This window comes from Maniola jurtina, chromosome 12 (assembly GCF_905333055.1).
Source record: "Maniola jurtina chromosome 12, ilManJurt1.1, whole genome shotgun sequence".
In the NCBI taxonomy this organism is placed as follows: domain Eukaryota; kingdom Metazoa; phylum Arthropoda; class Insecta; order Lepidoptera; family Nymphalidae; genus Maniola; species Maniola jurtina.
The window spans coordinates 4,096,486-4,118,737 of NC_060040.1; the positions used below are offsets into that span (position 1 = coordinate 4,096,486).

Sequence of the window (22,252 nt, forward strand, 5' to 3'; positions counted from 1 at the left end):
GATAGATTATACCCTGGATTAGCACATAGGTTACTTTTTATCCCGGAAAAGCAAAGAGTTCCCACGGAAATTTAAAAAACCTACATCCACGCGGGCATCAGCTAGTTTGCAATATGTCTCTCAAGAGCGCACTTCTTGCATCTCATCGCGCTTTTATTGCTTCACATAATAAGTACCCGTCTGTCCCAAGATTTACTCCGTTTCCAAAAGCAGTTCCCACAATGATATTTCTTCACGTTCGACGCGGCACGCACATTTATTTCAGAGGGCTCTCTCCGTCACTCGTTTCATACAAACCTAGTTCCAATTTCATTTGAATATTAAGCAACCAAAGTCCATGAAATTTTGCAGACATATTCTAGAAACTAATATCTATGTCTGTGGTTTTCCAGATTTCTGTTAAAATATTCGGTTTCAAAGTTAGGCGGTCTTAAAAATTTACATACAAATCTTTGAGCCTCTGTAATTTTAAAACTACATATTTTTAGAAAAATCTAAAACACCACAGACATAGATATTAGTTTCTAGAATATGTCTGCAAAATTTCATGGACTTTGGTTGCTTAGTATTCAAATGAAACTGGAACTACGATTGTATGAAACGAGTGACGGAGAGAGCCCTGTTAAATAGACATTGTTAAAATTGTGTATCTATAATTATTTTAACATAGTATCTTGTAATAAAATCGGTCAAGCGCGAGTTGGACTCGCACATGAAGGGTACCGTACCATCCTACGAGAAATAAAACTTTTTAATTTTCACACACACATTTTTAAAATATTTATTATTTTTTGTTATAGCAGCAATAAAACAGACATTCTAAAACTCTCTTCCTATTTTGGTTCACGAGATCCAGCCGATCTCGTGAGACAGGCGGGCGGGCGGACGGAAGGACAAACGGACGGACAACGGACCCTTGTAATAGGGTCCCGTTCTTCGGGTATGGAACCCTAAAAATCATCATATTATAGATATAAATCTTACTTAACCCATCATTTCATTTTTAATACTTCACTTTCCTCCGCATGCGTCTAATCCTTCAATGCATGCAATAGGCACGAAGTATGATATAAAGTAAACATTATTATGTACTACAGATGTTTGCTTTTGTTGATTTTTAATCGCTGTTGTGACATACAAAACGGGATTTACTTTCCTTGTTTTTTTTTATAATATGATTCTTTAAATGTACGTTAAATATACTTACCTTCTATAAAAACTATGTTATTAAGTACTTTCTATATTCACGAGCTTTTAGAAATCTCTCATGGAATCTTTGAAAAGTATAGCTCTTCGTACTTTTTTATTTTTGTTACAAGAATAGCGATCACGATACTGGATGTTAATTTGTCCAGCACACGCGACAGGTCAAGATGGCAATCGAGGTATGAGACGCCCTGCACACCCGCCCTATCTCGCACCGGGTAGCGCAGGGGCTGTACGGGTGTGCGGGCGTCGCTTCTCCGATTGCCAACTCGACCTGTCGCGTAATATAGGTAATCCTAATCACTGCCAGACTAGCATTACAATCAGTGTGATATTAGTGTGTTATAAAATATCCAGCTTAAAGAAAATCAAAACCATTCACCATCTTCATTAGAGGCAGTATTTCTCGAATTAACGTAAACTTTGAGTTAATCTGCCAAAATTGTATGGGTATGTCAAACGCAAGTTTTCCCGTAACATTCCCATCCGTACTAAATAATTACAGACCACTGGCATAGACGTCTTAATCAAAACCTCTGGTGCAAATTAACGTAAAGGTGTAAATTACCGTATGGTTTCCTAGTTCTTAACGATAGTTAACGTTAACATGAAAGGTTACACGAAAGACTAAACTGTAATCGGAAGCTAATCTTGTTACTTATTTGCAACTCTTTTACCCATTGAGGCTTATATCAATACTAGCTGAAACCCGCGACTTCGTTCGCGTGGATGTAGGTTTTTAAAATTCCCGTGGGAACTCTTTGATTTTCCGGGATAAAAAGGAGCCTATGTGCTAATCCAGGGTATAATCTATCTCCATTCTAAATTTCAGCCCAATCCGTCCAGTAGTTTTTGCGTGAAGGAGTAACAAACATACACACACATACACACACACACATACAAACTTTCTCCTTTATAATATTAGTGTGATCATCAAGTCTTACAGAATTTCACGTAACGCAAAATATTACACGCAAAATCACCTTTAACCCTAAACTGATTCCGATCCATCGGTCGTTAAGGAAGGCGATGTAGCGGGGCGACATCCGACCGATTTATCTACGTTAGCGCCAAACCATCTATCGCGTTAGAAATGACTGTTTTCTCAGGCACATTCAATTTATGCGGCGTTCACATATTTTTCAATTTACTTGCGCCGAACGAGTTCGCAAATAATCCTTTCATCTTTCTAGAGATTTGTTTGACAAATAACTCAAATATTTATTACTGTATCACACTTAGAATTTAAAATGCATATTTTTCTGATAGTATTGCGCTAAGCAATGAGATTTCAATGAAGTATTTCTCATTTAAATTTGTCCAAGTTGGTGTTAAAAAATATAACTTCAATATCTTAATTTCTTCCTACAATTAATTTTGATACTTTCACTTTTCAGAAACTTAAAATAATTAAAATTATAGAAAAATTAGTAGCATTTAAAAACTATAAGGTTTTATTGAATTAGCATTTGGTGCGAATAAGGAGCAGCCTCTCGGGATTAGTGCAAAGTTTTCGAGAAAACAACTCTTTAACTGCGAAGTCTGAGTGGAAACCTACTTGAATGTTTTCATTTGCTGAAACTGACTAAACTAGCTCGCTTAGGGATTAACACAAATGGTTCTCTATAGCCGGTCTTGTTGAAAAGAGTCACTAGAGCGTACGGAATTACTTTGTACTAATGGTTAAAAACAAATATAACCGGGATTCTCGGTTGAAATTTTCGCAGCAACATGTCCGATTTGTGCTAAAAAGCAGCTTTGCAAATTTCGCCGGATAAAATATAAAACTGTATGCGTTTTATCCCGGACGATAAAGTAAACATAGTTTGGAAGCTTATTTAGCTTCAGTTAAGGTTTACTCTTTAATTAAATACTTCAATAACTTTGCTGTATAACTGTTAGTATTTGAATTTATTACGCGTTGTTTCAGTATTTCCAAAAAGAAACGTTATTCTTCTTTAACTAACTTTTAAGATAGGTTTAGGTTCTTAATTTGGTGCGCACATTTTGTCTTTATTATCTTTGGTATTGTTCATCTTATATTTTTATTTACTAAATACTCTCTCGAATCCGCGTTTCCTAAAACGTTGATCTCCATAGTGATAATGAAGGTGATGAAGGTAGAGACAATTTAAGTTTTATTGAATAGGTATACCTATTATTTTATATGAAGTTTGAAGTCCTGAAGATAGGTACCTAATAAGTATATTTACTTAAGAGCGACTGACATTGGTTCCAGATTCCCAATTAATTTTGCCAAATCGTGGTTGTTTAAGTAATAAGACTGTGGTTTACCGAAACTTTTGAGGAAGAAAAGAAATAAGTACCTACACAGCAATGTTTACTTGACAACGGTAAATATTACCAACAAAAATGCTGGTTATAAGAAAACCATTGATTAAATTCCCAAACGATTGTGTGTCTTTATACAAAACTCAACAATATATATTGTTTCCGCATCAACTGTACCTTGTTTGAAGTTTATCTGGGCGTCATCTCGTCACGAACCAAACAACACATTCCTATGAAACAGTAACACTTCTATAATGGTGGGTGACTCGCCGTTTCGCTTTGATATTGGTTATGATACAATAAGCTTTAGCAGGAGCATACACTAGCGACAAAATTAACTACAATAGTTATTTTTCAGCATTTTCAGCTTGTTTATAATTATTATTATATTAAAACGCACTTCAAACACTTTCAGTACACTCTCAGTGCTTTGCTGAGATGGGACGATTTTTTACAACTTAATTCAATAAATTATCCTCATACCAGTAGCTTATTTTCGCAAAATATTCATAAATTATAGCTTATCTTCTTAGATAATCCTTGAATATTTTAGTGAAACCCGTATGAAAATCTGTACAGTAGTTTCTTTTAGCTCGAACAAACACGAACTAATCTCGCCGGATACAGTAACCATTATTGTCGTTGCAACGCGACGGTATTTTACACCAATTACTATTATACATGTATTAAGGATAAATTGTTTTGATACAAAATGCCGTTTGTGTGATCATACGCTAAATAAGCCTTTCTTAACCGACCCCGTATACTGTAAAGCCTTTATTCAGAAACGTGATGACGAAAGTGAATTTCACGTTATCTTAGTATGGATATCTTAGTTTGTTTCACACAAAGAAAGTAATTTCGGGCGAATACAAGGCGAATATTATTTATTGTGGAAGCGGAAAACGAAAGTTGGGCACAAGTTCGGTGCCAACGTAAAATTGGAATTGTATGTGATCACGTTTGTAGCAGCACGTGCGTAGAGAAAGTTGACTATTTTTTTACAAAAGCTTAAGAGCTGGCCTTTAATGTGCTTGAAATTTTTTTTTTGTGATGCGGTTGAAGCAGAGATAGTCTAACTCTAATGGTTAAGATTTTGACCTTGTTGACACAACCATAAATAAACATTTTTAATCTAAGGGTGAGCAAAAACGACTTTTGCTCACTGGTTTTGGCAGCAAACGCGTCCTATTTGAGCTAGAGAGCTGAAAATAAATTTCGTCAATAATAATTATTATTATTTTGAAATCTTTGTAGTGAATAAATCTTTCACTACCTCAGTTTATACTCGTATTTTTTTCATACATGTTTTAATTACTCTTTGATAGGAAGCATTTTTATTTCGGATGCTTTTATAGTCGGCTTTGCAAATAAAATAAAAAGGTCCGAAATATTTGTTACGTATTTTGATTGTAAACGTTTGAAATATTTCAATGCGTTGCGACAAAGGAGATCTAGGTCAAGTTATGTAGTACATTTTATTTTCCTTTTTGAAATAAATTCAATTTATTTCATATCTTTCCTAGTGGGCATGCATCCTCTAGAAAAGTAGATTAAATCTCAGACTACTTCTTTGACATCCATGAGACGAAATAAAGTGGGAAAAGAGCGTGAATTGTGGACATCCTTAAAAGATAAAACTATTAATCATCATAAATTATTATCTTTCCTGTTTTTCATCATCATTTCAACTCGTCATCAGCCCAGTACTGAGTAGGCATAGATCTCATTTCAGAATGAGAAAGATGTAGGGTTTACTCCCCCACGCTGGCCAAGTGTGGATTAGCAGACAGCACAAACCTTTGTAAAAATGATGCATGCAGGTGTCTTCTCAATAGTTTCCTGCATCAATAAAGCAAGTGATATTCAACGATTAAAATATTATACGTTTTAACTTAAAGAAAATGGAGTCAAGTAGTGAGAAGTAAAATAGAGTATCATGGCGTAAACATTCTGAAATTGTTGATATGTTTAATAATATTTGATCTTAATTAAGTAATTGCTTTAAATTCAATTTTTACTTTAAGGTTACTTCAACTTTAGCATCAAGTGATGCATCACCACCTGTATTTTCAAGTCTATAAACTCCGGCATCAGCGTGAGATATATAGGCGTGTTTTTTCTACGATTTATGTGGACGTATGCAAAGGCAGTATTGGTAGGTCCTCGCTTTAGTGATTTATACTGTGAACTCGAAAGAGGTTCCGCCGTCCTCTTTAATATCTTTGATTTACGATAGAAACTACGCGCATAAGTGCCAGGGCCCGCGATGATATGTAGCGATGGTACGATTCACTAGTCTTTTTTTTTGTTTCGTGAATAATGACATAGCATGGCGTTTTTAATGATCGCCTCTGAATCTCCACTACACTCCGTCCCTCGTAGTTGTAACAGTTTATATCTATTTGACCTTTACTTTTAACGCCTATGAATTTCTTTGTTTCTTTTCTTTACTTTAGTAAAGTGTGATTGAATTGATGAAAGATATTTTTATATGCAACGATGTATAGAAATCGTTCTGTTCCGTTTGGCACGAGAAAAAACACGTTACATATACTTTACTCGATACTTTCAGACTTATTTTCTCCTACACGAATGCATTGAAAACTTACAAGTGAAAACATAACAAGGCTCCAAAGTGAAGACATTTTTAAGACAAACAACACTTATCGCACTACATAGTATGAGTAGGTAGGTACTCGATTACGACATGTGCTCTCTCTGTTTGTATTCCTCTCCAGAGACAAACACAAGAAAAATATACCTTGGGTATTAAGTAATTTCACTGGTGCAACATTCCACGATAATGCTAACGAAAATTTAACCATATTACAAGTCAGTAAGATTTAAATTTGTATAACGCTCGAATAAAACGCTGTAATAAAGATAATAGAAAGGAAAAGCTCTTTAGTTTGTATGTTCAAACTGAATTGATTGATTTGTAGTTTGTAACTCACACATAATGTGATATGTTTGACGACATCTTTAATGCTATGATGAAGATAATTTGTTGATCCGTAGTCTTGAGAGGATGAACTTCTAAAAGGAGATGAAAATCTGTAACTTTTCAAATCCAATTAATGGAATGAAATGCGAAAGTGTGTCAGTCTGTCGGTCTATCTGCTAGTTTTTCACGGCCTATCCGTTCAGCAGTATTTGACAAAAAGTATAGAGATGGCTTGCATCTCATATACGGATAAAGGCTTTTATCCCAAAAAATCAAAGAGTTCCCTTGAGATTTTAAAAGTCCTAAATCCACGCGAACGAAGTTGTAGGCATCGTCTATTCAAGTATATCAATTTATATTGTTATTTTGGCCTACGAATTAAAGAATACGCGTTTCAGAACTTTTAGGAATTCTACCTCTCACCAATTTTCAAAAGCTCCTCTCGAACGAAGCCGAAGTGGGCCAACTACTTACTTACTTAGTTTTAAATACACAGAAGTAACACAAACGTTACTTCAGTTCAAAAAATGATCTGAGTTACTTTCAAATCAACCAAACCACACAAAACATAACTTCATCATCAAAGTGTTCCAACCCAGGGTGCTCCTTGGCTTGGTTGAACAAACTTCTCCATAGAAGGCGGTCAGGTGCAGTTTTTACCAGCTCCGAACCCCCAAAACCTTCATGTCTTCCTCCACTACTTCAATCCAGTGACCTCTAGGTCTTCCTTCTGCTCCTTCCTCTGCGGCCTTCTGATTGGCTGTTTAACAATTTTTTCAGAGTTCTTGTATCGTCCATGCACTGCAGTCAGTCAGTTACTCTGGTTCCCCTACGGATCTCATTTCTGATTCGACCACGTAGAGAAACTCCTAGCATAGCTATGTGCTATGTAGCTATGTAATATGAAATATAACTAAGGTATAATAAAACTAGTACCAGGGCTTTGACGAGCAAATCTTCAAGGATAATAAAGAAGAGATGTTATTTCAATCCTACAGAATGTTATCTTAGCAGATTACAAAACGTCAAATTGAAATTATTACACAAAAAGCAATATTGAAGGGATTGAATGAAATGTTTACACAAATCAACAATGCGCGAAATCCTCGAGGATTATTGGTTAAGATAAAATAAACTCGGGGAGGTTTTCAATGGGTTCTGTACATGAATTATAAACCACTTTTAATATTGTGCTAAGGAGAAATGAAAAAGGTTTCGCTTTCATCTTTCCAAAGGTGCGTTTTGAAATAAAATAAAAGAAATTGTCTGTATTTCATATAGGTCAACTTATCCTCTAAGTATATGCCTCTTATGATATGAAGATTTTAGTTCAAAAAATACCCTGTTTATTGGGCCTTATAATCTATCTATCTAAGCTATCACCGCCCTGCTGATAGTTTAGTAAGTTCGGGAGGTAAGTAGGGAATTCGAACCCGGACATGTACCTACCTCTAACTTTTCTTTAGCTAAGTGCGTCTTAAGTAATCAAAGGTACCTGAGTGGTGGTATGCTTGGTGGTATGGTATGGTATGTTACGTTTGGTAGACCAGACAAGATAAGGATATTGAGAAACCTACAGAACCCTAAAAAACTTCTCCAACAGAGCAAGGACTGTTGCAAACTCGAGAGCATCATCTAAAAAAACATTTATTCCTACATACTAATCTCAATTTATTTGCGTTAGTTTAAATGCAATCACACCTTTATTCCTAAAGGCGCAGAGTTTATTATTAAGCGAAAAAAGCTTATTTTTCGGCAAAGTTAAAGTTGCATGGGTTTCGCCTAATCCTTTTTGTCAGTTCGAAATGGTTGTCAAAGTTGCCAATTGTTTACAGCTCTTTGCCGAATAAAGAGACCCCGCAAATGACGCGCTTTTGTGTGTCTTTGTACAGAATAAACATCGTAAATTCTCGTTTTGTCATACTTTTGTTTAGTCTAATACCACACACAAATGGACAGTATTGTTGCAAAGTTAAAGGGACCAATTTATTTAGAAAATATTTTGAGAGCACACGGAAATGCTTTTAAAGGATTAAATCTTGCATGTGGAGCTTAAAGTCTATTTTCTCAACGCTAAAATTACCAAAGACAAGCTTACGATAGCTGCTTGTTCAACGAGTTTTCGGTTGGTTTAATTTTGATTTCAGATCCAAAGATCTATTAACTAGGTATTATACCTAATATTACTTATCTCTGAATCTGATTCGCAAAATTTAACTATCATTTTTATCCACCATTTTTGACTTTTGAGTTATTGGGACTATCAAAAAACCCTCAGCCTTAATTAACTAAAATATCCATTAAATGAATTATAAGACATTTTATATAAATACTGCAGAAAAAAACCTTCGCTATTATCGCTAAAAGATTGGGTCGGGCCAATAAATCATGAAAATGAAGGAATTTGCGGAAATTTTCCTCCTCCGCAAGTCCGAAGGAAACGTATCGCAAACAATCAAAGGGTAAGTAAACTCCTTTACTCAAATACTCCTTTATACGCTTTTAGTACCAATATAAAAGTAGGACATGGCCAATGTATCAATAAAAACCTTTTTAGGGGAGCGAAACGTATGAACGCACTAGTGTTAAGCTCCGGCTACACGCTCCGTCATACCTGAGAGCTTATCTACTTAAGCCAGTTTGAGCAGTTAATGCTTGCGTTTAGACGGCAAGACAGTATCCCTTTCAGTTCTTAAAGCTGCTAAAGATTGGACTGTGTAGTTATAACTGCGCAGGCAAGACGGAGCGTGTAGCCGGAGCGTTAGAGAGCGTTCACACTTTGTCGACCTCACTGGCGCAGTAATGAGCGCTGTCGTCGTAATCAGGAGGTCTCGAATCCGAGACCTCCTGATAGTTAGTTTCGTCTCCTTAGTTTCGGAGCCAATCTGCGTCGCGGTGCGAAGTGGCGTAGCATGTAACGCCGAGAGTCTGCGACTACGCATAACGTAATATGTATAGAAAAGCAGTAAACTGCGTAACGCTTAATATACAGTCAGCTGCTGATATCACGTTACCTGTGAATGCGCGCTTAGGGGAGTGAAACGTATGTAGTGTTAAAGTAGCAGAGATTACGGAAATATTAACGAAGATCTACACATCCCACGATCTGTGCCTGAATCCAGCGGCAGCCTGCGATTCACTTGATGTCATCGATTGTCTTCAAAATTGAAAAATATTGATTTATTTGTGATTTTTATGACATCAAGATTACTACAGCTGATTCTACTGAGAAAAGTCTGCAAGAAACACAACACAAAGAGCTATGTAAAAGGAATGTTTCAGCTCATTTTAGAATTGTACAATTTTGATATTTTATTACACTCACACACGAAGAGAGCTTAAGTAGAATTGAATCCAAATTTATTCATCATCGGCCAGAAAGGGTACTGAATCTTTGAACCCCTATTATAATATGGTTAATAAATGCTGATATTTATGGGTGAAAGATTCTTGGGTAGGATTTTTATTCCCTGACCGAGTTTGACCCGCTGATTTATGAATTTGAGGGACTTTTTCATATTGATCCTAAAAAAATCTAGAGATAAAAGTTATTGGTTCTTTATAAATTACATTTTATGGTTTGATAAATAATGGATGGTACATATACTCATAAAGGACTATATTTATGGACGCTTCTTTCAGTTCGCACTGCAAAAGTCGGGTAAATTCTATGATAGATTACGAGATTATTGAAAGAAGACTTGAAGATCTCAAGTCTCAAATGCATTCGATACATACACAGAAAATAGGCTTTTTAACATATTTTTATGTAAATTTTTCCTTAGTGCAAACCGGTAAGTATTATGTTATTAAAAAAAAGAATTTGTCATAATCTGAAATCTTTCGAAATTTTCTTTAGGTATTTAAAATCCTTCTAGACCCAAAAAATATACGTCACAAATAAAAGAGTAAGTATCATATTATTCGTAAGAGCTTCTCGTCGTGAATGAAAATAACAAAGAAAAATAAAATTATATGTTAAAATTCTAATAAACTCGTCTCCCCACAACATAAAAACGCAATTAGAGCTCCACATAAATAAACAGGTAAGAAAAAACGGGACGTACATTCTGTCTCAGGCCCGAGGCATTCTAGACGGTGTAGTGTAAGAGACCACTGTGATTTCCTAAGGAGTAATTGCATAAGTATTTTGGGTGAAATATTGACTAAGCTAAGATCGTATAAAACGTGTTAGAAAATTAAAAATTATGTACATCATTATAAATTATAATCACCCCATCCCGGCCTACTTCTCATTCTAAGAGGTCTCCTCTCAGAATGAGAAGTATTAAGGCCATATTCTGCCACGCTGGCCCAGTATTGATTAGCAGACTATACACATCTTTAAGAACATTATGGAAAACTCTAAGGCATGCAGGTTTCCTCACGATGTTTTCCTTCACCGTAACAGCAAGTGATATTTAACTGCTTAAAATGCCCATACCTAACTCTTAAAAGTTAAAAGGTAACCGCTAGGCTGTCACCACTAACGCCTTATTAATTTATGTATTGACTTCATCCGCATCGATTTTAATTTATCAAAAATCCTTTGGGAACTCTTTGATTTTCCGGGATAAAAAATCGCCTATGTCAGTTTCCGGGATGCAAGCAACCTCCGTACCACATTAACTCTTTTATTTTTGGGGATAAAAAGTAATCTATGTCCTTCCCCATGATGTAAGCTAACTTTGTATCAAATGTCGTCAAAATCGGTTAAACTGTAGGGCTGTGAAAAGCTAGTAGACAGACGGACACACTTTCGCATTTATAATGTTAAGTATGTATTTATTCTTGTAGAGTTATTTCTAAACCAGCACCCAGCTGATTTTAACATTAGTATTGTGCTTAAGAAATCTTATGGTCATCTCTTGTACTACGTGGAAATGAGTAATGACGGTAATCCGCTTGTGGCGAGCCTTAAGCGAAGGGTTAAGGCTCCCGCACGCTATAACTTTTATATTTATTACGACCAACACGTCCGTTCTTAAATCCGAGTGGAAAATAATAGCGTTAATGTTGCTCTTTAAGAATAGTTTTTACATTAAATTATTATTAGATAACCGTGTGCCCAATGTAATAATTTGCCCATCGGCAACTTCTTAAAGACTATCCGATTTTTCCCAAATATTTAAAGTTAGGATAAGCCTGTAGTCTCACCGCGCGGTTTTTTCTCCAGAATTCGGTGACATGGAAATTGTAGAAGTTATGCGAACGTATTTTTATCGCGAGAGCGTGCAACTCCATACAATTTCCATATGTCATAGAATTCGGCAGATAAAATTCGCAGTGCAGTCTTACCCTTATGGGTAGCCCGCTGACAGACACATGGACGGATAGTGGAGGCTTAGTAAAAGGGTTCCGCTGGCACCTTTCGGGAACGGTACTCTAAATTGCCTACCTACCTACCGATACTTATAAAGTTTACTCTAGTCCCAATGGCTGTCGATGTATGAAGGAACTTGCTATCGAATTTTGTTCTTCGCAAACTTTAAAAAACTCGTTCTCAGTGTAGTTCGAAGTTTTGACTTCGAAGTCAATTTTATCACCTAAAGCGATAACATTATAGAGAACATAGCTCCGAAAAGTTAGAGGTGCGTGCCCGGGATTGAACCTCCGACCTCCGATCAGGAGGCGGAGGTCCTAACCGCTAGGCTATCACACCACCAATTAATTACACGCAGACAATTATCGATGCTCTACATATTTATTGTAATAGCTTCGTGAAATTCAAACAAAACGTGAACCTTCTGACAAGTCAATTTCGTATTTAATTGATTTAAGACCTATCAATTTCAGAGCGCCCTTGGGTGTGTTATTTTATCGTTTGGGTGCCGTTTTAAAATAATTAGAATCGAAATTTATCGATGTCATCGTAGTATGATTTAAGGGAGTCCTGCTTCAATCGGGTGTTATATTAAGAATACTAGCAGCCCACCCCGTGTTTACTCGGGTTTAACAGTATACAAAAGTTATAACCAGAACGCTAGCAAAAATGAGGACACGTGATAGTAGCTACTGATGATTACTGATAAGGTGCCACAATAAAACCCGCGTAGAATTTTAAAAAATCTTGTATTTCTAAAAGTTCAATAGTCCAAATAAAACATCTGACTGACGCTAGAAGTTAACGAACTTTGCATAAATAGGCCAGTCGGAGTCAATGCCACTTCGTAGGTCGGGCATTGGCCTCAGTTTTGCACACTATGCATTACGGGTTTGAGAAATATTAAATCACTAAAACAAGATAAGGCAAATGGTTTTGGCATTAGATTGTGTTATGGTAGTATAATGATAACGCTTAGTTTTTGCAAGCGGTCTAGTTACACCCAATATACATAGCCTGTTTGAGAAATCTGCCTGTCCGCATTTGGCCAGCGTGGTAGTGTGAGCCGGCAATGGATTGATGATGATGAATGAACTGTTTAGTGACGTATTGGTCAGCGAGTGTCCGAGAATTTTGTTGGAAGTTTGCAGATTTATTGAACAGTTTTCCCGTCGCAGGATGAATTGTAAATATTAATTAAGCACTTAATCATTTATTTAATAAACACTCACAGTTCAGATAATCCTTTTTTTATGCATTTTACCTGGTGGTAGATAATTCAGCACTTTTTATATCCATCATCATCATTATTAACATCCGACAGATGTCCACAGCTGGACATAGATTTCTTGTAGGGACTTCCACAAGCCACGGTCTCCTGAAACCAGGGACTCTCTGCAACTCGTTTAATATCATCCGTCCTCTTAGTGGAGGGTCTGCCCACGATGCGCATTCCGATGTAAAGTCACCATTTTAGCTCCTTGGAATTATTATATCGTCATCATGATTAACCCATCGCCGATCCAGTACTGAGCACGGGCCTCTTCTCGGAATGAGAAGGGCTTAGGTCATATTCCTCCACGTTAGCCATACGCAGATTGGCGGACTTCACACTCCTTTGAGAACATCATGAGAACTCTCAGGTATGCAGGTTTCCTCACGATATTTTCCTTCAGCAGTCATTGCTTAAAACTCCGAAAAGTTAGAGGTCCGTGCCCGGGATCGAACCCCCAACCTCGCGAATAGGAGGCGAACGTCTTAACCACTAGGCTATTACGTATCTCAGACTACTATTACAATAGCGTCTAGTACCTAGTAGATATACTATTAAATTCTGTTTAGTTTTATTCAACAGACAGCTAGGTATAGGTACAGTCATTCATTGTCTACATTTGTACAGTCTAGACTATGGGTAAACATTAAAAAGCTATTACAATAAAAAAATGCTGAAAACTGAATTAATTGTCGTTTGCTTATTTTTTAATTAAAATTACATTCCTCCAAACGACCGTCTCGGCAATCCGTAATATTTCATAAAAGATGGAAATCTTAGTGGCGCCATATTGTGAGGAAAGGCGTTCATTTCGGCAATATTTTGCATCCCTAAGTGGATATATTTTAGGAACAATCTGACCTACTTTTTTGTACTTTTTACTGCTGCCGTTTCAATTTCAAACACCTTGAGCCTTAATTATGAAAGGAGCCTTTTAATAAGTAAAGGAATATTTTCTTCTTCATAATCCCTCATTCTGTTTTGATCCGATCGTATCGAAGGGAGAAATTTTTATTTGCACGGTATCCGAATAAGCAATAGAGATATCCTGTTACTAGAGACGAAAACTTTGGCGTCAAAAAGCGCCTCCACCTCATAACTTCAAAGATGTACGAGTAAGGGTATTTGTGCACTCGTTCATAAAATCGATTCGTATTCTTACAAATATGATTTGAAGTTGCCGTTATGTAAAGTTCTTCTCAGAACTGGGCGCGTACCCTCGTACCTTTTCCCCTCTAGCTCAGAACTAAGCTGAAAACCCTCATAGCTTTAGTTTTAAGTTTACAAAATTCAACTTGGGACTTACCGGACTTACCTATCTAGATAAATGATTTGAGTTTTTTCTCTAAATTCAGATACAAGTTAGCCGTTGACTGCAATCTCATCTTGTAGTAAGTGATGATGCAGTCTAAGATGGAAGCGGCTAACCTGGAAGGGGTATGGCAGTTTTTTTTAAACCCCTTTGACTTCTACACGGCATCGTACCGGAACCCAAAACCCGGGACCTCCCACAAATAAGACTACAGCACTTACCACTACGCAACGGAAGTCGTCGAGTTGAGTTTGAGTTTTGAGTTTCTAGTAATACATTAACTCTCCAGAACAAGCATTTCGTTCGAGGCGGATTCGAGTAAATTTTTGTTTACTCACCATCTAGCAATTTGTAAACATTGGGTTGATATTTAGGCTGGCGGACGACTTCAAATTCAAAACACGCCGGCTCACCGGGAACCCAATCACTTAGTAGGTCATATCGGCTCTCGTAGAGGCTAAATTAACATATTTTCCCTTATCGAGTAATATGACCCGGCTTTATCAAGGATGTTTTAACCGAAAATATACAACAAGGGTGAGTTGTTCTGTTAACGTTCTGGACCAGAGAGTTCGTGAGAGTCGTATCTAGAGCAGCAATGACCTGTGTGCTCAGTATGAGATGAGATTTTACATCTCACCCGCGAAGTTGATTTAATTTGAGCGTCTAGATTTGTGTTTCGATTCGACGTTCGAGTAAAATGGCTTCCTGTTTTTTACAAAGATTGTTTGTTATGTTTTTAACCCCTGACCCAAAAAAAGGGGTGTTATAAGTTTGTCGTGTGTATCTGTGAATCTGTGTCTCTGTCTGTGGCATCGTAGCTCCTAAACTAATGAACTGATTTAAATTTAGTTTTTTTTGTTTGAAAGGTGGCTTGATCGAGAGTGTTCTTCGCTGTAATCCAAGAAAATCGGTTCAGCCGTTTGAAAGTTATCAGCTCTTTTCTAGTTACTGTAACCTTCTCTTGTTGGGGGTGTTATAAATTTTTGATTTATTCTTGTTCAGGTATGTTTCTTGTAAAAGTGAAAATTTGATGTTTAATTTCGGAGCCGGAGGGTGGAACTTCTTAACGGGTAACAGCAATTCGATGGCGATCGGTATTACCGCTTTCACGTCAAACTATGGGATGTGTCTATAAGCCTCATTAGATGTGCACAGTCATCTTACGAGCTATCCGCCTGTACTGCCAGCTGTGTCTTATAATTTGTACTCTTCTGTTAGCGAGAAAAGAAGAATACATATGAAGAAAGTTTTACATGGCAAATACATATTGTATTTTTAAGAGCTGAACGAAGTCTGCCGCTCTATGATCTAACTCTGTGTTTTAAACAAATGCGTCTCCACCCACGGGAAACAAGATTACGGTGTGTTTGTGTATAAATCTTTGGAGACAATAACGTATCCACATTTCGGGGCTAGCAACAACGAATGTACTGCGTTCCCCTCTTATTTCCTTAGCTAACATCCTCCTTGAGTGCTTTTAAAGTAAGTTTAATTTGTACCTAAAAGATTAAAAGATCCAACGATTTAATATGAGTATAAAATTTTATTATTATAGCTTTTATATGCAATTAAAATGAAAGTAATAGTTATTACAATCCGTTACCCCCGTTCCACAGTGATAAAACTAGTACTCTAAATACGATTTGTTGTCTATAAGACAACTTAGTTATTGTCATAAACAATTTTGAGTTTTTTTAAATTTTTTATTTACTTACTTAATAATATTATGTGCATAGTTATGATGCAGACCTCCTAAGAAGGTCGTTGCAATGCTCTATCACTATTAAAGATAATATTCCATAACAAGTAACAACTGTTACATGTTTATATATAGCAATGACGACATAAAAACGCACTAAAACCGTTTTATCTTATTCGAACCAAGTTAACCTTTTTCACAGCAATTTGATTTATAAGCACACTGTCGCTAGATAAGAACATTCTTTATCTTTGAACAATATGTTACTGATTTATTACATCTTATTTTCGTGGGTTGTAAATATACTTGAGATTTACTTGATTTTTGTGTCGAATTGAACTTCAAACGCTACAAGGTTATTATGTCAAGTGGCAATGGGTGGGGCATATTATAGGTTCATTTCGAGGTAGACGTTGGGGTACCAAAGTGTTGGCAGGGAGGCCTCACACTAGCTATCGCAGCGTTGACAGATTCTAAGAGGTTTACACAGGACATCAAACGAGTCGCAGGGAATTGCTGACTTGAATGTGCTAGCCAAATCTAATTGGGATGAGGACTATGTCAAAAATAAATTATTTCTTGCGAACTATTAAAATATACTTAGAGGGTCTTCCAAAATTCGTAAAATCCACGTCTGCTGTTAGTTTTAAGTTTGCTAACCAATTCAAATTGTCGATTTAACTAAAAAAGTACGTCAAATTAAGTTACACGTTTATGTTAAACGTTATCACATTTGTGTAGGTATTTCATACAGGCTCACTTACTAAGGCGTTTTGACTTTTGATAAAAAGTCGCTAATAATTGTACTATTAGTCATCATCCCCATTCTAAGGACGCACGTAGGTATAAGACCAAAGTCTAGTCCCGAATTGTAAGAAAACTTGATGTACTCGTAGGTAGGCTATAAAACAACTACTTAGGAATGTAATTTGCATTACTGAACCCAAATCAAACAAGTGAAGATAAGGGTACGTATCGATAGCTTATAATACGTACACCAACATTCATACACCAACCAAAAAATACAATATCCCCAAAATTATTAATAGATCAACAAGCTGTCGCCACCCGCATTCCAGACAATTGATGCAATCATCGCCAATGAGATTTCAGGGGGTGAGTAAAACGGGATAATTGCATTGACCGCAACCGAATTATTGTAATAGTCGCTATTCAATGATAATTTTATTTTGAACCTGCGGGCGAAGTCCCCTGTTATAAATAACTGCCTTGTTGTATAGGTAGTTACTGCGATTGCCTAGGGCATGGATTGAGAATCTTTGGCACGAAACATTTTTCGCTGGTAATCGAGAGGAATGCTTCCTCAACACTCAGAGCCTACTTGGCTTTGATTGTAAGCTGGTGAACCGGCAGAAAGAAGAATGGAGAATCCAGGTGATTTTCACTTCCCTCATATGCAAAAAACAACTGTACAACATGCGACCGCATAGGCAATGAACAAACATTAATTTTTATATAAAATTTATATCGTCATATTATCGTCCTAACTAACATTCATGAAAGAAAAGACAAAGAAAACAAAAGTTGTGTTATAAGTTTGTTACCAGCTACCTACGCAAACATTTACATACCTACAAACAGATGGAAAAAAATATTTGCAAAAGAATATGTAATTTCATGCCTGTTTTTAGGTTGATTACCTCTGGCCTACGGCAATAAAGTACAACTAAATTATTCATAGGCACAAGAGCTTTTTCAATTATTACATAAGTTATATGCAAAACGTGTACTTTTTTCAGTAGTAGGTACCTACCTACCTAGGTATGCCTACTTATGTAATAATGGCGTCTTTTTTAACCCCCGAACCAAAAAGAGGGGTGTTATAAGTTTGACATGTGTATCTGTGTATCTGTCTGTGGCATCGTAGCCCCTAAACTAATGAACCGATTTTAATTTAGTTTTTTTTTTTTGTTTGAAAGGTGGCTCGATCGAGACTGTTCTTAGCTATAATCCAAGAAAATCGTTTCAGGCTTGTAGTTTTATTCCAATGTATTTTGTGACTGACGGTCACAAACTATAAAAACTAACTAATAGCTAACCAATCTATCTTTAGTACTAACAAGTAACACTGTGAATAAAATCAACAATATTTGACTTGTGGTTCAGGCCCACTTAAACTTGTTGAAGTCGGTTCAATACAGTATTAATTACTGAAAAAAGTTGCGAAAACTGCGACCTAGATGCTCATTCGCAGTCTGAGTGGCTCGATGGGTTAGGGCTTGGCCTAACTAGCGACATGTCATACGTCAAAATGTTGCTTCTTAACATTTCAAATTGTTACAATGAAGGAACAATGGTAATAAAATTGTGACAGGATCAGATTAACTATTTACCTAATTATTGTTGTACTCGTATAATCTTCCTTATTCGCAGATCCACATAAAAAGGATGTTATAATTTTTTTTAAATAATATGCACCATATTTTATAACATGGCATTAGCATAAAGCTTACCTCTTGAAGTGAGTAGGTATGACATATTTCAAGGGTTGGGAACAATATTCCAAGGGTTAGGATTTGAACCTAATCCTCTCGGATTGAGTTTAATAAAGATTTGTAGATAGATGTAAAGTTATTTTGTAATGTCAACTATTTACAGGAAAATGACTAGCCTAAAGTAGTTTAGTGCCCGCAAATCAAGTAGTCCAATCTGAACACAAAGCGTATGATTAGGTACGTTGTTCAAAAACTGATCTCAGCCAAGCTTGTGTCTTATATTTATCCTTAGTCTATGATCTACGAAAATCTTCACCTTTGGACCACTTGTTTTACGATGACTATAAGATAGTGATGATGAAAGTTTTCAGACAAAAAGTCTTTACTGTGAACCCTTACTCGAACTGGATCGACTGATTAGTGCTTTTAAAAGCACACTTTATACTTGCTGAACTCTTTTAAATCCCGATTTGAAATTCACTCCGTGGCTTCTTTATTAAAAGAATATTTAGTTTCAGCTATGAAAAATATTATTAAAACAGCGCATCAAATAGTTAAGATTTAAAAAAACGTTTAATAAACACTGTTTATTAGTATAGCATTATACAAAGGTCTTCACACATTACTCAGACTCGACGCTGACTCCACTCCAACTCGACTCACAGTAAAGCATGGAAATATGAGCTTTTGACCGTATACCTACCTTATGGTGGATTTTTCATTTTATTTAAAAAGAAGTGTACGATACTACCGTAAGGAACTTTTCTGTGAGTCGAGTCGAAGTGGAGTCGGCGTTAAGTGTAATGTGCGAAGACCTTAAAGACATATTTTATCGCTGGACCCTGTTATTTTTAATTAAAACAGAATAGATTAGCTCCCTTATACTCGCACCAGTATCAGAAGCTACCGACAGATTTACAGCCAGATTAAAGATATCATAGAAATCCAATTCAATAGTGTTACAAAACGTTATCAGTTACTTACGATGCAACTGAGATACCGGGAACTTACCGCTCTGGATGCATGCCCTAATGAGATGCTATGGAATAAAGCTCCTTAAGTAATGGGACCTGGAGCGGGCCACGATAAATATGATCAAACAAAACGTGCAATGGAGGAAGCAGTACATTGCAGAGATAAACGACTGCACCGTTCGCATAATAGGGAAGCCGGAGTTCTCAAGGCACGAAATTGACTCGAACGTTAGCGTGCTTAAACAACGTTAGCTTGATAATTGGCAAGTTGTATCACAGAGTACACGCTGTCACTAAGCCTGGCACTAGCGTCTTTGTTTTCAGACAATAAACACGCTTTGTTACTGAAGAGCTTTCAGCTTGAGATGATCCGTATGGCTTAGACATCGAGCTGTCTTTTGTTTGAGGTTCACGGCTAAGGTCGACATGTCACGATTTGAAATTCGTTGATTCATTTCTTCTGTTATTCCTTGCGATTTTAGTTCAGATTATATAATACAAGTGTAAATTAAAAATTTATAACACCCCCGACAAGTGAAGGTTACGGTAACTAGAAAAGAGCTGATAACTTTCAAACGACTGAACTAATTTTCTTGGATTATAGCTAAGAACACTCTCGATCAAGTCACCTTTCAAACAAAAAAAACTAAATTAAAATCGGTTCATTAGTTTAGGAGCTACGATGCCACAGACAGATATTCAGACACACAAATACACACGTCAAACTTATAACACCCCTCTTTATGGGTCGGGGGTTAAAATTAGCTTGATAATTGCCAAATTGTATCAAAAAGTACACGTTCATTTAAGCCTTGAACTAGCGTCTTTGTTTTCAGACAGTAAACATGCTTTGTTACTCAAGAGCTTTCAGCTTGAGATGATCCGTATGCCTGAGACATCGAGCTGTCTTTTGTTTGAGGTTCACGGCTAAGGTCAACTCGTAGTCATGTTTTGAAAGTTGATTCATTAATTTCTCCATTATTTCTTAAGGTTTCAGTTTGTATACTAAAATTAGCTTGATAATTGGCAAGTTGTACAGCTCAGCTATTTTACACTATCCATACTAATATTTCAAAGGCTAAAGTTTGTCAACCTATCTAACTGCTGGCTTTATAAGGAATATCACTTTAATTGATTATGAGCTTTGATACTGAAATAGCTTGCAGTCTGGGGACGGGCATACGCGTAGCCTCATAGGTTAGAGGTCCGAAAAAATAAAGAGTTTCCTTAGGATTAAAAAAATTGGAATCGACGGGGACCAATTCCCCGGGCATCATATATTTTGTACAAAGATAGCGTGTTCTTGGAAACGGATATATAGGCTACTTTTCTCCCGGAAAATAAAAGAGTTCCCATGGGAATTTACAAAACCTAAACTCGCCACTTCCATCTAGTAAGAAATAAAGTATTGGTAAAACAAGACATGATCATTCATTGAGCAGTGAACGATTAAAAATTCATAGAAACAAAATCGTATGAAGCCTCATCGGAATTTATAAAAAAAGGCTAAAATTATTGAACTATCCGAATTACTTTGATCACAAATTGGACTTTTAATGTCTTTATAAGTGCTGTCTGACATGAAGTTAATGAAACGGCCGGTTTTATTGATCTACCTGCGAGGTGACACGGACCGAGGCGCGTCTAACCTCGTATTATGTTTTTCTTCAAATTATTTTCTATCTTTATCTACCCGCTCAGAATGTATGCTGGGGAAAGGGATAGATGCCCAATGCCAAGGCATTAGAATAGAACATTTCATTTGAAAGACGACCCCCATCATTTGATAAGCCGGTGATGTATTTTTTAGCATTAATCCATTAGGACTCAGACAGCCATTTCTTCGAGGTTTTTTATATGTATTGCTTCGAGGAGTGATTTGTTTTTTAAAAAATCTATGTATGTAGGTGTATAATGACTTTCTGAAGAATTTGTCTTCAGAAAGTCTACTTCCAAGGGTTCATATTGTTTCGTAAAGACAGTGTTCTTTTAAGGTTTTTCTTTACATTTGCCACATCGATAGATTTAAGAAATACCTACGTACCTACTCATAGTATATAGTAGGTAGGGATCCAATAAATAATAATAAATCAATAAAATTACAAAAAAGTCCGAGCTAAAACGTGTCCCGAATTTCACGCGAGCCATGCACACAAATGCTATTTATTCCACTCAAAAAAAACGTACTCGTAAATTTTTTGCCAAAGATCATAAAATTATTATGATCTTATTGCATGCGCAGTAACAGTAGAAGCTAGAAAAAGCTACATAAATAAAGTTTTAATATGATCTTATTGCATGTACGTTTACAGTGAAAAAGCTACATAAATAAAGTTAAAAATAAAACTCATCCATTTAGGTTTGCCGACAAACAAAGATACTTTTAGATAGAAGTGCAATAGATAACATATTTTCATTACAGCGTAGCTGCAAGAAGCGGCGAGCTTGTGAGATAAAAATATTGCAATAAAACGATGGCCCTTTTCAACTTTAATTGAAAACTGCAACACTGATATTACGTATCGCCTTTGATATGATAGCGGTAGTGCATGATAGTAAAGTCATTTGAATTATGTTTTGTTATCTGTAAAACTACAATTTACATATTTTTAAGGGAAAAGGATTCCTTATAAGATTACTTCAGATTTGAGTTTAAATCATTTATTCAAAGTAGGTAAATACGATTGTACTCCTTTTAATGATCGGAATTGTTAGATTTGTAAGATGATATTATAGTGGTGATAAATAGTTCCGTAAACTTCAAGTT

At 36.2% G+C, this 22,252-nt stretch overlaps 1 long non-coding RNA gene across 1 annotated transcript; it reads right to left on the minus strand.

Moving 5' to 3' along the window:
* Positions 1 to 12,668: 12,668 nt before the first annotated feature.
* On the minus strand, positions 12,669 to 19,206 carry LOC123870096. Its single transcript, XR_006797004.1, has 3 exons — positions 19,119 to 19,206; positions 16,688 to 16,689; positions 12,669 to 12,679 (listed from the first exon to the last, which is right to left on the minus strand). It is a non-coding gene; the product is annotated as an uncharacterized LOC123870096 (long non-coding RNA).
* Positions 19,207 to 22,252: the final 3,046 nt, after the last annotated feature.